The 13,381-nt window shown below is 43.3% G+C and overlaps 1 long non-coding RNA gene across 1 annotated transcript in view; it reads right to left on the reverse strand.

The window, feature by feature from the left end:
* LOC135208188 (uncharacterized) overlaps positions 1–11,571 on the reverse strand; it is a 92,682-nt gene extending 81,111 nt beyond the window's left edge. The window contains exon 1 of the long non-coding RNA XR_010313119.1: positions 11,308–11,571. This is a non-coding gene — a long non-coding RNA (uncharacterized LOC135208188). The remainder of the gene's footprint in view (positions 1–11,307) is intronic.
* Positions 11,572–13,381: the final 1,810 nt, after the last annotated feature.

Consider the following 13,381-nt stretch of genomic DNA (forward strand, 5'->3'; position numbering starts at 1 on the left):
ACATTTGGAAGTAGAGCTGTCAGGTCGGAGAGTAGGCGATGTCTTCTGACATATCTGTTAATTCGGGCGAGCAATGAATAATTGCACACCTACGAATACGAGATATTTTGAAGACAAACTCAGATGTCTGCAAAAATCATTCGCATTATCGCGTGCGATGCAGCGGTTGACTAGTACAGACTTCTGTTTATCCGTGCGGTAAACAGAAAGATGAAAGAGTCCAAGAGATCTCTCTGTTGAAAATTCTCGCAATGTCGAAGGCGATGAAATCGAGCGTCACAGCAGTAGATGGTCCTTCATTATTGCGAGAATCCCCGTTAATCAGAGACCTAAGTCCATGATTGTTGGGCAGAGATACGGTTCGATAGTCAATCAAACCAGGGAGAGAGACGTAACCGACCGTGCATCTCCGAGACCTAGCTGATACTGAGCCGCTATCAGGCAGTTCAATACGCAGTAGCTCTCGGTGACTCGTCATCCTGAGTTGCCAGGTAATCCATATTCCACGAAGGAATGCGTTCGGCTAGAACCATCGAGCATAAAGAATACGCTCGAGCAATTATATTTAACCGAAACGGATTTCGGTTAAATACAAAAGCTGATTTGGTGTTGTCATGACAATACCAAGTATCTAAAATCGAAACTGATAACTGCTGGAGGTTGCAGGCAACCCCGAGTTACAGTTCAATTAAGATACAATTCGTCTCGGTCACAAACCGTAGAGTTAACTACGGTATGCGCCTCCACCCCCCGGACAATTCAACTGTTAAAAGAATCATGTCGCGAGGGTAATATACGTAGTATATGTAGGTTCTGTACCACGACCTCCATCCCAAATTCTTTTTCCCCTCGAGGAATGAGAATAAGGATGGAGATCGACCACCTTCGTTCTCTAGTCAAGAGAGTGAAGGAGAAGTCTTTCCCAAAGGAAAGCTTCAATGGTGAAAACAGAATTACCGAAGACGATAGTTCAAGCCAAACTGGAAGTTCCCGTCCGTTCTTCTCTATTCCAGGTTAAACGCCTACTGTGAGATGCTCTTCTTTCAGCAGCAGTCTTCTTCCAAATTGCTAGAAATTACAGGAATTCGAGCATAAGCGAGGTTCCCGATTATCGTGTAACAATTATCGGGGGATTCTCGCTCACTTTGGACCGTGGTCTCGCCTAAGTGTTTGGAGATCGTAAAAAACTCGAACACTCTGAGTGCGCTAGAAATTCCGTAGAATTCTAAGCACTCTGCGAAACCCCCCACCGAATTCGTCAAACGATATCGGCTGGGTGGTCCTCTCGATTCCCCGTAGGAATCGAGAAAGGGGCAGGATCCCTCCTCAACAACCGGGGCTTACGTCAGGTAGGACCCGAAGGTCCCCCCGGTAGCGCAGCCCCTAACGTGGGATCGTTACAGAGAAATCTCTGTAGGATCCCTCCCCTTTCCCTCGTAGCCGTAAGGAGAGAGGGAATGGGGGAGGAATTGGATACTGGCTCGCCTTCCCAGCGGAACTAGCAGTTGGAGAAGAAAAGGAGCAGCCATCGCCTTACGGCGATGGCCTCTCAGAGCCTGGGAAAACGTATCGTCAGGAGAAAACGTTTTCCCCCGAGGAGGGTTACGAACTCATACTGTAGGTAAGGGTCTGCCGCCACTGTGAACGTCGTCTGGTGGGGCTGATCGACACCTGACAGGAGAGAGCCGATACCGTCCTCCACTCATTCCAGTCCTCGTCGAGGTCGAAACCTCAGGAGGACCGAAGGGGTATTCAAATACGGTGTCCGAAGACACGTAGAAAGAACGCCTCTGTCGCAGTAGAGGAGGTGAAGTAGCTTGTTCGACCGGCCAGGAACTGAGAGAGCCTTCTTGTCCGGAGACGAGAGACTACCTGTTCAACACAGTTGGCAAGCTCCGATCGCAGCAGACCCACCGTCGATTTGGGTTCCCTCTCGGGCCCCAAAACGACTCGAGCCGAGACGTGGCTCTGCTGGTGGGAGCGGCGATCCTTCCCCGAGGTCGTTGTGCTGACGAATCAGCGACATAACCTCGGCAAAGTTCCTCTAGATCTCGGAAGTCACAGCATCTTGCAGAGTGGGACCGTTAAGCCCTTCGAACAAGAGCATATTCCGAGAACCTTCCTCCTAAGAAGGGGGAACAGCGACAGCCCTCTCGTCTTCCCCATCCACTTGTGCATACGTCCTGGCCGGTCCAAGAACCGTGCCTGGCACGTAGGGCGTCGTGGTGGGATCATGAGGGGCGCACCCCTCACGATCACTCCTCAATACCTCGCTCCTCCCGGTGTAACCCGAGGAGGTTGAAGGTACGGGAGAGGCAGACCTGACGCTCCCTCGTCGCTCGCTGGCAGAACCAGCAGGCTTGGAGGGCTGCAGGCGATCGTCAACCCGCGGTGACGATCGAGCTGCAGGCCTGGTCGAACCGTCTCGCTGTGGAGAACGGCTGGACCTGAGCACAGTGGCCCCGATCTCGAGTGTCAGAAGAGCTGGTGCTGGTTGCCGTACCCGATCGCTCTCTGTGAGAGCGACGGTCAGGCGACCTGCAGGCTCCACTGTCACAGTGAGACCGTGCTTGTCCGCACGGCACGTCACGTCTCTGGTTCCAGCCGTGGCTGGCACCGGCGAACGGGAGGACCTCTTCCCAGCCTCAGCCCGTGGCCGGTCGTGGACCGTCACGTCCCCGGGTAGCCAGCTGTTCGCCGCGAGAGTGAGAGCTGGTCTGGTGAGAGTCGCGTGAGCGGCTGTCACCAGTCTTCCGCCCCGTGCCGTGAACCTGACGCTGAGCGGACTCAGAGGTCTGGTTCCTGGCTGCACGGTCGCTGGTAGGCGACCGTACACTCGGTAACCCTCCCTTGCGAACGAGAGGCCGAGACGGAACCTGATGCAGTGGCAGAACAACTGACACCAGGCGAGGAAGTACCGGTGTTAGCCGGTACATCTGGTCCCCGTAGTCTTCTTCCTTGCGGAAGAAGAGACGGGCCCCGCTCCCGAAGGAGCAGGAGGACCAGCGGAAGGAACCCTCCCGTCCCACCGAGGTGAGACGGGTCCCGAGAAGCTCCCGAGGGAGACTTCTTAGGAGGAGGGAGGAGGCAACCTTCTTCTTCCTCGGCTGTGAAGCCTTAGAAGTCGAAGGGGAAGAGGCGGCAGCCGACGACGATGAAGAAGATGAAGACGACGACGACGACACCTTCCTCCTCGTTCTTCGTCAGCTTCCTCAGGACAGACGTAAGATCTGCTATCCAGGGCGAGCCTGGGCTCTGTAGCCGAAGCCACAGGGCCCGGACGCACCTGTACAGACAGACCAAAGTCTGGGGTAAGTAAACCACCACGAAACAGGGAATCGACATCAGCAGGTATGGGCATCTCAGGAACAGCAGCACAGCCAGCACAGCATCGGTAGGGACAGCCAGCGCAGCAATGGCAGGGACAGCCAGCGCAGCAAACGGCAGGGACAGCCAGCGCAGGCAACTGCATGGACAGTCAGCCCAGAATCGGCAGGTACGGCAGGCAGGCACCGAAAAACACAGGGAAGTGGAGCAGCAGCAGCAAAACATCCTGGTACCGGCGGCAGGTCCAGGGGGCGAGCTCTAGGGCAGCGGAAGTGTGGTCGCTGCAGCGCGGCAACCACGAGCGGCGGCGGCACGCCCCCCTCTCGGTACGGCGAACGGCACTTCACAGCGGCTGTAGGCAAGACTGTTACCACGTGAGGCGAGTACACCAGGTGAGGAGGGACGTCGTCACCTGGAGCGTGGTCACCACTCCATGGGTGACCGCAGTAGGCCCAGACATAGAACCGCAGCCCCTGGACACTAGCACGCCCTGCAATGGAAGGACGCCCATACCTCACCAAGGTCCACCCTCGTGGCAGTAGCACCTGCGGAAATAACAGTAGTAGCGATTAGTGGGGGGGAAGTCCCCTCGCGCGGGGGGTGAGGCCCTCTCCGAACGAGTGGAAGACCCCGAATACAATTGTACATCGGGCACCGAGCGCCCTCCCCCGCGCTCGACGGATCGGGCGAGGAGAAGAACGCCGATAACCTCCCCCCCCCAAGGGGAAGGGCCATCTGTGGGAGCTGAGCGGGGGGGGGTTCTCGTTCCCCACCCCCGCACAGCACCCATGTACCCAACAACAATATAAGAGCCCGAGAGCAATCGTGCCATCGGCCCGAATGCAAGGGCATAAGGATCAAATCCCTGACTGAGCGGAACTTGAACCAAATAAATATTGATGCAATCAATAATAAGGGATGGAAAAAATGAAAAAGCATCTTGCATTACGATTCACTTCACAATGAATAAGGGCTCGGATCGAGCGCATTTTGCGCCCTCGGTACCGAGCGCAAGGGTAAAAGGATCCATTCCTTACCTTTATGGATCAAGGTTTATGGAAACCTTGATCCATAATGAATTGATGCAATCAAAAAAAATATGAAAATGAAAAAGAATACTGCGCTTGCGATTTCACTTCATACAAATAAAAAGGGGAAGGATCAATTCCCGGGAAATAGCGGAAACATTGATCCCAATAAACAATGCAATCTCAATAAAATATGAAAATGAAAAAGAACTGCACTTGCGATTTCACTTCATTCAAATAAAAAGGGGAAAGGATCAATTTCCGGGTAAGCTCGGAAACTGATCCAAATGAGTATTGCTACAATCAAAATAAATATATGAAAATGAAAAAGAATACTGTACTTGCGATTCCACTTCCATACAGAATAAGTTTCCGTGCCGAGCGCATTCGCTCGGTAACGGGCATACAGGTCAAAAAAATATAAATGAAAAGAGCACTTACTTACGATTTTCATCTACACATTTCCAACCCAAATATACGCTCGGAGCGAGCGCTCCCGCCCTCGGCACCGAGCATACACAATACGAGGATCATTTCTGGGAAATGAATTCCCGCACTAACGCCCTTCAGTCCCGGCACTCGGGTAATCGGAGGGCGTGGTGAAACCAAGATCCTTTAATTCACACTTGAATTCAATGGAAATAAATATGAAATGATGTACTTACAATTCAGTTTCACTATAAATAGAAAAAGAAAAACACAACCATGCGAAAGCAACGACGATGAAGCGGGCAGAGAGAGATGATACACGTCCACACGCCAGCAGGCCGAAAGCAAAAAGTGATTTGTTTACCTACCAGTCGCGCGCGCGCGCCTGTCGGACAAGCAGTTAACTACCGAACCCCTTGTTCGAAAGCTTACGACCTATCCAGCTGCCGCTAGTACCTTCCTATTGTAAAAGGACCGAAGGTTTGTATGCCGTGTCGGAACAAAAGTACATTATAACGCGTCCTGACATCGGAGATGGGCATTAGTCGCGAATTCTTGTTGGTGAGAAACGGAGCTAAAGACCTCTACTCTCCTTTTGCAGTAAGTATTTTCTCCAAAGTTAGAAATTAAGGCCAAATTTTAAGATTTAAACAGAGGGTACTAAAAACGGTTTCAAACGTAGTGCAAATCTCACCAAAACGCGTTCAACATTTTTACTTACAACTGGAGGTATTTAGAAGATTGACGCCATCTCGATGTTTACGGAGTCGCTTGTGTCAATAAACTAACCATTTCCTGTGATAAATCCGCACACCACTTGTACCCACAGACGCTGGGGCACTTTTATCACAACAATCTGAAAACTTTTCCTCACCGAGTAAACAACTGTTTTGTAGAAGACGACGACGAAGAGTGCACTTCGATAATTTTTTAAATAAATAGTAAAACATCAATATTTTACATATTTATGATGATTAATTTGAAAATATTCGTTATTGAAAAAGTAACTCGATTCCGACTTAAATTTAAGTAATTATTTTTTGGAATTAGAACGTTCTTTTAAGTCCTGTATTATGATGTCACGACATCTTGACTTTCGTACCTATTGTAAATAATTGCTTTACTCAACTTTCTTGCAGAACAGTTTACCAGTTATTCATGCAGATTATCAGCTCTCCATGTAATTGGTATAATTGTAATGCACATATATATCTTTGTTATTTACTTTTTGGATATATGAAGATGTTTTACTGCCGGATTATCGCTGTAGTGTGACGCAATCGTTTTCGGTCCCTGGGCCTCTGTTTTCGCACCATAAGAAATTATGGGGCTGAATTTACGATGACCAGAAAGTCGTTAAAAGAGGCAAGTTACCATTGAGGGGCATATGTTTTGATTGAGAAAAATACAAATTTATTCAATAACTAGCTTGTAAAAAAATACTTGATTACAAAAAACTTGATTGACAACTAAGCAGCATGCCTACTATGGGTTTCGGAGACAGTGCAAGCACATTTTTGGGCAATACCTATTTCTGAAACGAACACTCGTATCAGAACGAGATTTTGCTATACGTAGTGCATTACACCCAGTGCCGTAATTTATAAAGGTATCGTGAATCACTAATCGTAAAGAACAACGACACTTGTCCTTGTACCAAGAGACAAAAACTCCATTATGCAGAAATGAATACAAGCACGCGTAAAAAGCTCCACCTACCCTCTCCCCCCCTCCACCGGCCCCCCTTTCCTTCTTTGTTCCTTCGCCTTCCTTTCTCTCTCCATTCGGTATATGTTGACCCTCCAAACTGGGTATAAGACTACACACAAAACTTTGAAATTGGTGAAATTAGGCTATGTATTGGAAGTATATACGTATACATAAATATTAAAGCAATTTTATCATAATTGCATTACTATGACAACTGGAATTCATGGAAACAGTTTATAATACGGTAATGAATCGGCGTGTGTGAAGCCTCCACTAATGTGGCAACGATGATTTTGCCATTCTTAGCATGCAAACATTAAAGGCTACATTTATTTCTGGCTTACGGTTATTAAAGAAATTCAAAATACTAATATAGACTGAAATCAATGAAAAGTGCTAGAAAAAACAAAAAAAGCAAAAAAAAAATTTAAAAAAGTATATAATTCACTTATCCGTAGTCGTTCCTCTATGGTTTTCGGCAGCCAGATGTACGAAACCGTTTTTTTTTTTTTTTTTAAACGTTAAAAGAAAATTGGATCGTATCTACTTTAGAAATATCTGTAATTTTTCAGGGTAATTTGGTTGCAAAAAAAGGATAATATACATGAATTAAATTAAAATTTTTAAATAAAGTAAATTTGATCAATGTGTACAACCCCAAGAAAAGTACATTATAACGCGCCCTGACACCGGAGTAGAGGTCCACCCCTGTACCATGCGGTTTTTTACCCTAAATAACGAGTAAAGTAAACAATTTAGGGAATAAAACTTTGCAGTTTCGTCGTCTGCTGTTCGTAACTGTGTTTGTGTGGCGCTCGCTTAGGAACCAGGAACAGCAACTTGTTTAAAGTGCAATGTGGAGTGAACTGAGACCAAAATGTGTATAATAACAATCAAATAAGCACTGTGGAGTTTCAGTAGTGATGGCAGTAAGGATAAAAACCACCGATTACAAGGTAAGAATGAATTCAGTTCAAACCATGACCCCGGGAATAAAAAGTTTCATACTTCAGTAATATAGGCAACAAAATGTTGTTTTATTGTGCTGATTACAACTGCAATCTTGAGTAAGATCAATAAACGTTAACATTGTTCAACTGATTGCTGGGAAGGCTGGGAAAGATGATTTTCGTCACTGTTCAAAACCGGTATATCCCACGGTAGCTGCCATATTGGATTTCAAAACAAACTGCCTTGAAAAAATATTTTACGAAGAGCGTCACATGCTTATTTTAGTTCGTATGGGGCTTTCATACATCACATTATGTTGACGAAACTTCAATCTTTTGAATGGTATGCTTGGAGTTGTAATTGTATTCTTGTTTCACCATTTAAATATCGAGTGAATAAGACCTGTCCACCGTGATAAGGGTTGGTAGTCGCTGGTTTTTCCCCCTAAATCCTAAAATTTGGCCTTACTTTCTAACTTTAGAGAAAATACTTACTTCGAAAGGAGAGTAGAGGTCTTTAGCTCCGTTTCTCACCAATAACAAGTAGCGACTGATGCCCATCTCCGATGTCAGGACGCGGTATAGGGTAAATCACCACGGCAGGCCAACCCTCATCACGGTGGACGGGTCTTATTCACTCGATATTTAATTGGTGAAACAAGAATACAACTGCAACTCTAAGCATACCATTTAAAAGACTGAAGTTTCGTCAACATAATGTGATATATGAAAGCCCCACACGAACTAAAATAAGCAAGTGAGCTCTTCGTAAAATATGTTTTCAAGGCAGTTTTGAAATCCAATATGGCGGCTACGTTTTTCATGGAAGGTTCTGATCAGTGATGGCCACCATCTTTCCCCAGCCTTCCCAGCACTCATTTGAACAATGTTAGCGTATATATGTAACGTTTATTGATCTTACTCAAGATTGCAGTTGTAATCAGCACAATAAAACAACATTTTGTTGCCTATATTAGTGAAAGTATGAAACTTGTTATTCCCGGGGTTATGGTTTGAACTGAATTCATTCTTACCTTGTAATCGGTGGTTTTTATCCTTACTGCCATCACAACTGAAACTCCACAGTCCTTATTTGATTGTTATTATACACATTTTGGTCTCAGTTCACTCCACATTGCACTTTAAACCCGTTGCTGTTCCTGGTTTCTAAGCGCGCGCGCCATAAACACAGTTATGAACAGCAGACGACAACAGACGACGAAACTGCAAAGTTTTATTCCCTAAACTGTTTACTTTACTCGTTATTTAGTTTAAATTTACTTTGTTATTTAAAAATTTTGATTTAATTCATGTATATTATCCCTTTTTTGCAACCAAATTACCCCGAAAAATTAGATATTTCTAAAGTAGATACAATCAAATGTTTCTAACGTTTTCGTACATCTGGCTGCCGAAAACCATAGAGGAACGAATACGGAAAAGTGCATAGAGGAACGACTACGGAAAAGTGAATTATATAAGTTTTTTTTTTTTTTTGCTTTTTTGTTTTTGCTAGCACTTTTCATTGATTTCAGTCTATATTAGTATTTTGAATTTCTTTAATAATCGTATGCCAGAAATAAATGTAACCTTTAATGTTTGCATGCTTTAATGTTTGCATGCTAAGAATGGCAAAATCATCATTGCCACATTATGGAGGCTTCACATACGCCGTTCCATTATTATAAACTGTTTCCATGAATTCTAGTTGTCATAGTAATGCAATAATGATAAAATTGCTTTAATATTTATGTATACGTATATACTTCCAATACATAGCCTAATTTCACCAATTTCAACATTTTGTGTGTAGTCTTATACCCAGTTTGGAGGGTCAACACATACCGAATGGCAACAGAGAGAGAGAGAGAGAGAGAGAGAGAGAGAGAGAGAGAGAGAGAGAGAGAGAGAGAGAGAAAGGAAGGCGGAGGAACGAAGAAGAAAAGGGATGCAGTGGAGGGGGGGGGGGGGGGAGAGGGTAGGTGGAGCTTTTTACGCGTGTTCGTATCCATTTCTGCATAATGGAGTTTTTGTCTCTTGGTACAAGGACAAGTATCGTTATTCTTTACGATTAGTGATTCACGATACCCTTATAAATTACGGCACTGGGTGTAATGCACTATAGCAAAATCTCGTTCTGTTACGAGTGTTCGTTACAGAAATAGGTATTGCCCAAAAACGTGCTTGCACTGTCTCTGAAACCCATAGTAGGTATGCTGCTTATTTGTCAATAAAGTTTTTATAACCAAGTATTTGTTACAAGCTAGCTATTGAATAAATTTGTATTTTTCTCAGTCAAAACATATGCCCCTCAATGCTAACTTTCCTCTTTTAACGACTTTCTGGTCATTGCAAATTCGGCCCCATCATTTCTTATGGTGCGAAAACAGACAGAGGCCCAGGGACCGAAAACGATTGCGTCACACTACGGCGGTAATCCAGCAGTAAAACATCTTCATATATCCAAAAAGTAAATAATAAAAGATATATATGCGCATTACGATTATAACAATTACATGAATAGCTGATAACAATCTGCATGAATAACTGGTAAACTGTTCTGCAAGACAGTTGAGTATAGCAATTATTTACAATAGGTACGAAAGTCAAGATGTCGTGACGTCATAATACAAACTTAAAAGAACGTTCTAATTCCGAAAAATAATTACTTAAATTTGAGTCAGAGTCGAGTTACTTTTTCAATAACGAATATTTTCAAATTAATCATCATAAATATGTAAAATATTGATGTTTTACTACTTAATTAAAATTAGCTAAGAGCACGCTTCTCGTCATCTTCTACCAAAACAGCTGTTTACTCCTGGCTTGTTTGTTGGTGAGAAACCGTGTTTCGATTGTTGTGATGAAAAGTGCCCCAGCGTCTGTGGGTACAAGTGGTGTGCGGATTTATCACAGGAAATGGAAAGTTTGTTGACACAAGCGACTGTAAACATCGAGATGGCGTCAATCTTCGAAACATTTTTAGTTGTAAGTAAAAATTTCTAAAGCGTTTTGGCGAGATTTCCACTGCCGTGGACGCCCTTTACAGTACCCTCTGTTTAAATCTTAAAATTTGGCCTTAATTTTTAACTTTGGAGAAAATACTTACTTCGAAAAAAGAGTAGAGGTCTTTAGCTCCGTTTCTCACCAACAACAAGTCGCGACTGATGCCCATCTCCGGTGTCAGGACGCGTTATAATGTACTTTTTCGGAGGGTGGCAAGCGTTGATTGTAGGTGGCCTGGTTGGCCTGCCGTGGTGATCTACCCTAATGTACTTTTTTGGGGATTGTCCACGCTGATCGTAAATGGTCCACTCTGTACCCTACGGTTTTTTTACCCTAGTATATTTCAGCACTAATTCGTTTTCGATACTTTTCTCACACCGCCAAGTACTCTGTGCTTCAGATGCGAGAGATTTGGAACCTTGACATTGGACCGGGAACGAACTTCAACCATCAATCAGAATCCGTGCCAGCAGAATACCCTCATCCCTCACTGGAACTTCAAAAATCCAGCACATTTGGGGGGGGGGGGGGGGGGGGCTAAAACTGAACATAATGTTCATTAGCCTAAAAGTGAGGATGTCCTTTCACTTTCAAGTAGCCTATTTGCCACCTTTTTAATATCATAATCTACATAAAATGACGTGACAACCAACAATGTGGTATGAAGCTTCAAGACAACCAACCACTAGGCTAAGAGTAAACTTCATAAAGTCACACTTTGATGATGATCTGCCGAAAAACTTCAAAAGCCTCAAGCTGTAAGATAAAACCTTCCTACAAGGTCACGTATCATGGAATATTCTGATAAAACTACACCAAAATGAGAGGCACAAAGTTAAAAGCATTCATTAGCCTACCTTGCTCACGTTGGCCGGCGTCAGCCATTGACATCGTCGGCCGTCATGGCGTTGGTTTCTCCGGATGTGGCGTCCGTTTGCGGTCCTGCACATCACTACACAACAAATAAGAAGGAAAAACAATATGAACATGATGTCTACAGTGTTCCCGGTAAACATCAAGGAATGGCGTGGCAAGATTTCACTAGACAAACAACAAACACGATGCCAGAAACTACTAGTAGGTCAGTGATCGTCGTAGCGAGAATGACAGTTGACACTGACAGCCCATCAGGATCAGTGTTGCCAAATTGCGAATGGCAATTTCATGCTGATTTTGCTCCATAAAGAAAAAAAAAATTAAATTAACCCAAGAAAATGACACACCTACTTCAGCTAAAGCGAAGCGAAGAAACTAGATCTCATTTAGGATGCCAAAACTGAATTAACATAAAGTCTTCTACATCTCGATAGTTTACGTGTTCCCTGCACCAGCATTTATCATGTTGCGTTAATCCATACTTTACAGAAGACACATCTCTATGTTTTGTGAGTTGCATTTTGTTCCTCAGCTTTGTGTTGATATTATTCATGCTGCTAAATATTCTTTCTACTTGTGCTGAAAATGAAGAGATTTAGTAGTGCAAAATTTGCAACATCTTTGTAGGGATTACTTCCAATGACATCTCTGTAGTTAGAAACGTCCAAGACAGAATACTGTGATATTGTAGTTCAATATTTGCTATATATAGCCTACCTATAGAATTTAATTTCAGTGCCTCAAGGGGAGGTATGAGTTGCTCTTTCGAGTATGTTTCCAATGTGTACACTACGTTATGTGATTCCTGATAGTTTCGTAACCTATTTTATTCAAGTCCTGACAATGGTTATGTTACAAGATTTTTTTCTTTTTTACTATATATATCAAACATTAGAATCGAAAAATATTCAGCTTGACATTATAAAGTTTTTATGTCATAATATGCTAGATGTACTGAAAAATAAATGCTAGTTTTCCTAGCAGATGCAAGATTCAAAATTGCCCTGCTAATTAGTTCAAGAAAATGCTAGATCTAGCTGGCATTAAAAATGCTAAGTTGGCAACGTTGCTCGACGTGGCGGCCGGCGGGAATAATGCGGGATCTTGCTAGCCTCATATTGATACTTGTTGAGTCCCAATAAAGATCCGATCAGCATCTGCACCTGAAATCGTAGTATTCACAATCTTTCCAGTCACTTGGCATTTTCCATAATCAGCCATTTCAAATACGAAAATCAGGAGGTATACTAAGTCATAGTTATCAATAGCAGTGGGGAGGGCAACTCTGGGGCAAAGATAATTGTTGGGTGGGCATCATAGGAAAGGCGACTGTAAGAATGATTACCATTTTGGAGACATTTTGAAACTCGTGGAGGAATGAATTTGACCAAAGGCAAAGGTTCATATAGAATTTTGTTTGATTCCTAAGCAAAACAACTGTAAAGCATCCATCTGATATTATTTTACCTGACTTGCATGATATGAAAATTTAACATTCAAAACAATATACAGTCCCAAACAATACGCAAACATTAAAGAATGGATATATGTATAAATATAATAATACGTATACATTTCGACCAAATAAAGAAAGGTAGTAAGTATATGAAATGAACAGATATACATGGGGCATGTCATGACAATTCTGAAAAGGTTAAGTTTGACATTCAAAACTATATAGGATCCCAACCAATATGCAAATTATTAAAGAATATTAAGTTTGTGTAATACACATTTGTACAACTTAGAGAAAGGTATTAACTAATGAAATGAACAGACAGATAAAGACCATGCCATGATCATTCTGAAAATGCTGGTTTGACATTCAAAATTATATACAATCCCAACAATTATTCAATTATTAAAGAATGGCAAGTTTGTATAATGCACATTTGAACAAAGTAAGGAAAGGTACTAATTAATGAAATGAACAGACAGATATGAGGCTTATCATGAAAATTCTCAAAATGTTTTTTCGACATTCAACACTAGTATATACAATTCATACCAATATGCAATTATCAAAGAATGGCAAGTCTTTATAATACACATTTG

The sequence above is a fragment of the Macrobrachium nipponense genome, chromosome 35, assembly GCF_015104395.2.
Source record: "Macrobrachium nipponense isolate FS-2020 chromosome 35, ASM1510439v2, whole genome shotgun sequence".
NCBI classification, from domain to species: domain Eukaryota; kingdom Metazoa; phylum Arthropoda; class Malacostraca; order Decapoda; family Palaemonidae; genus Macrobrachium; species Macrobrachium nipponense.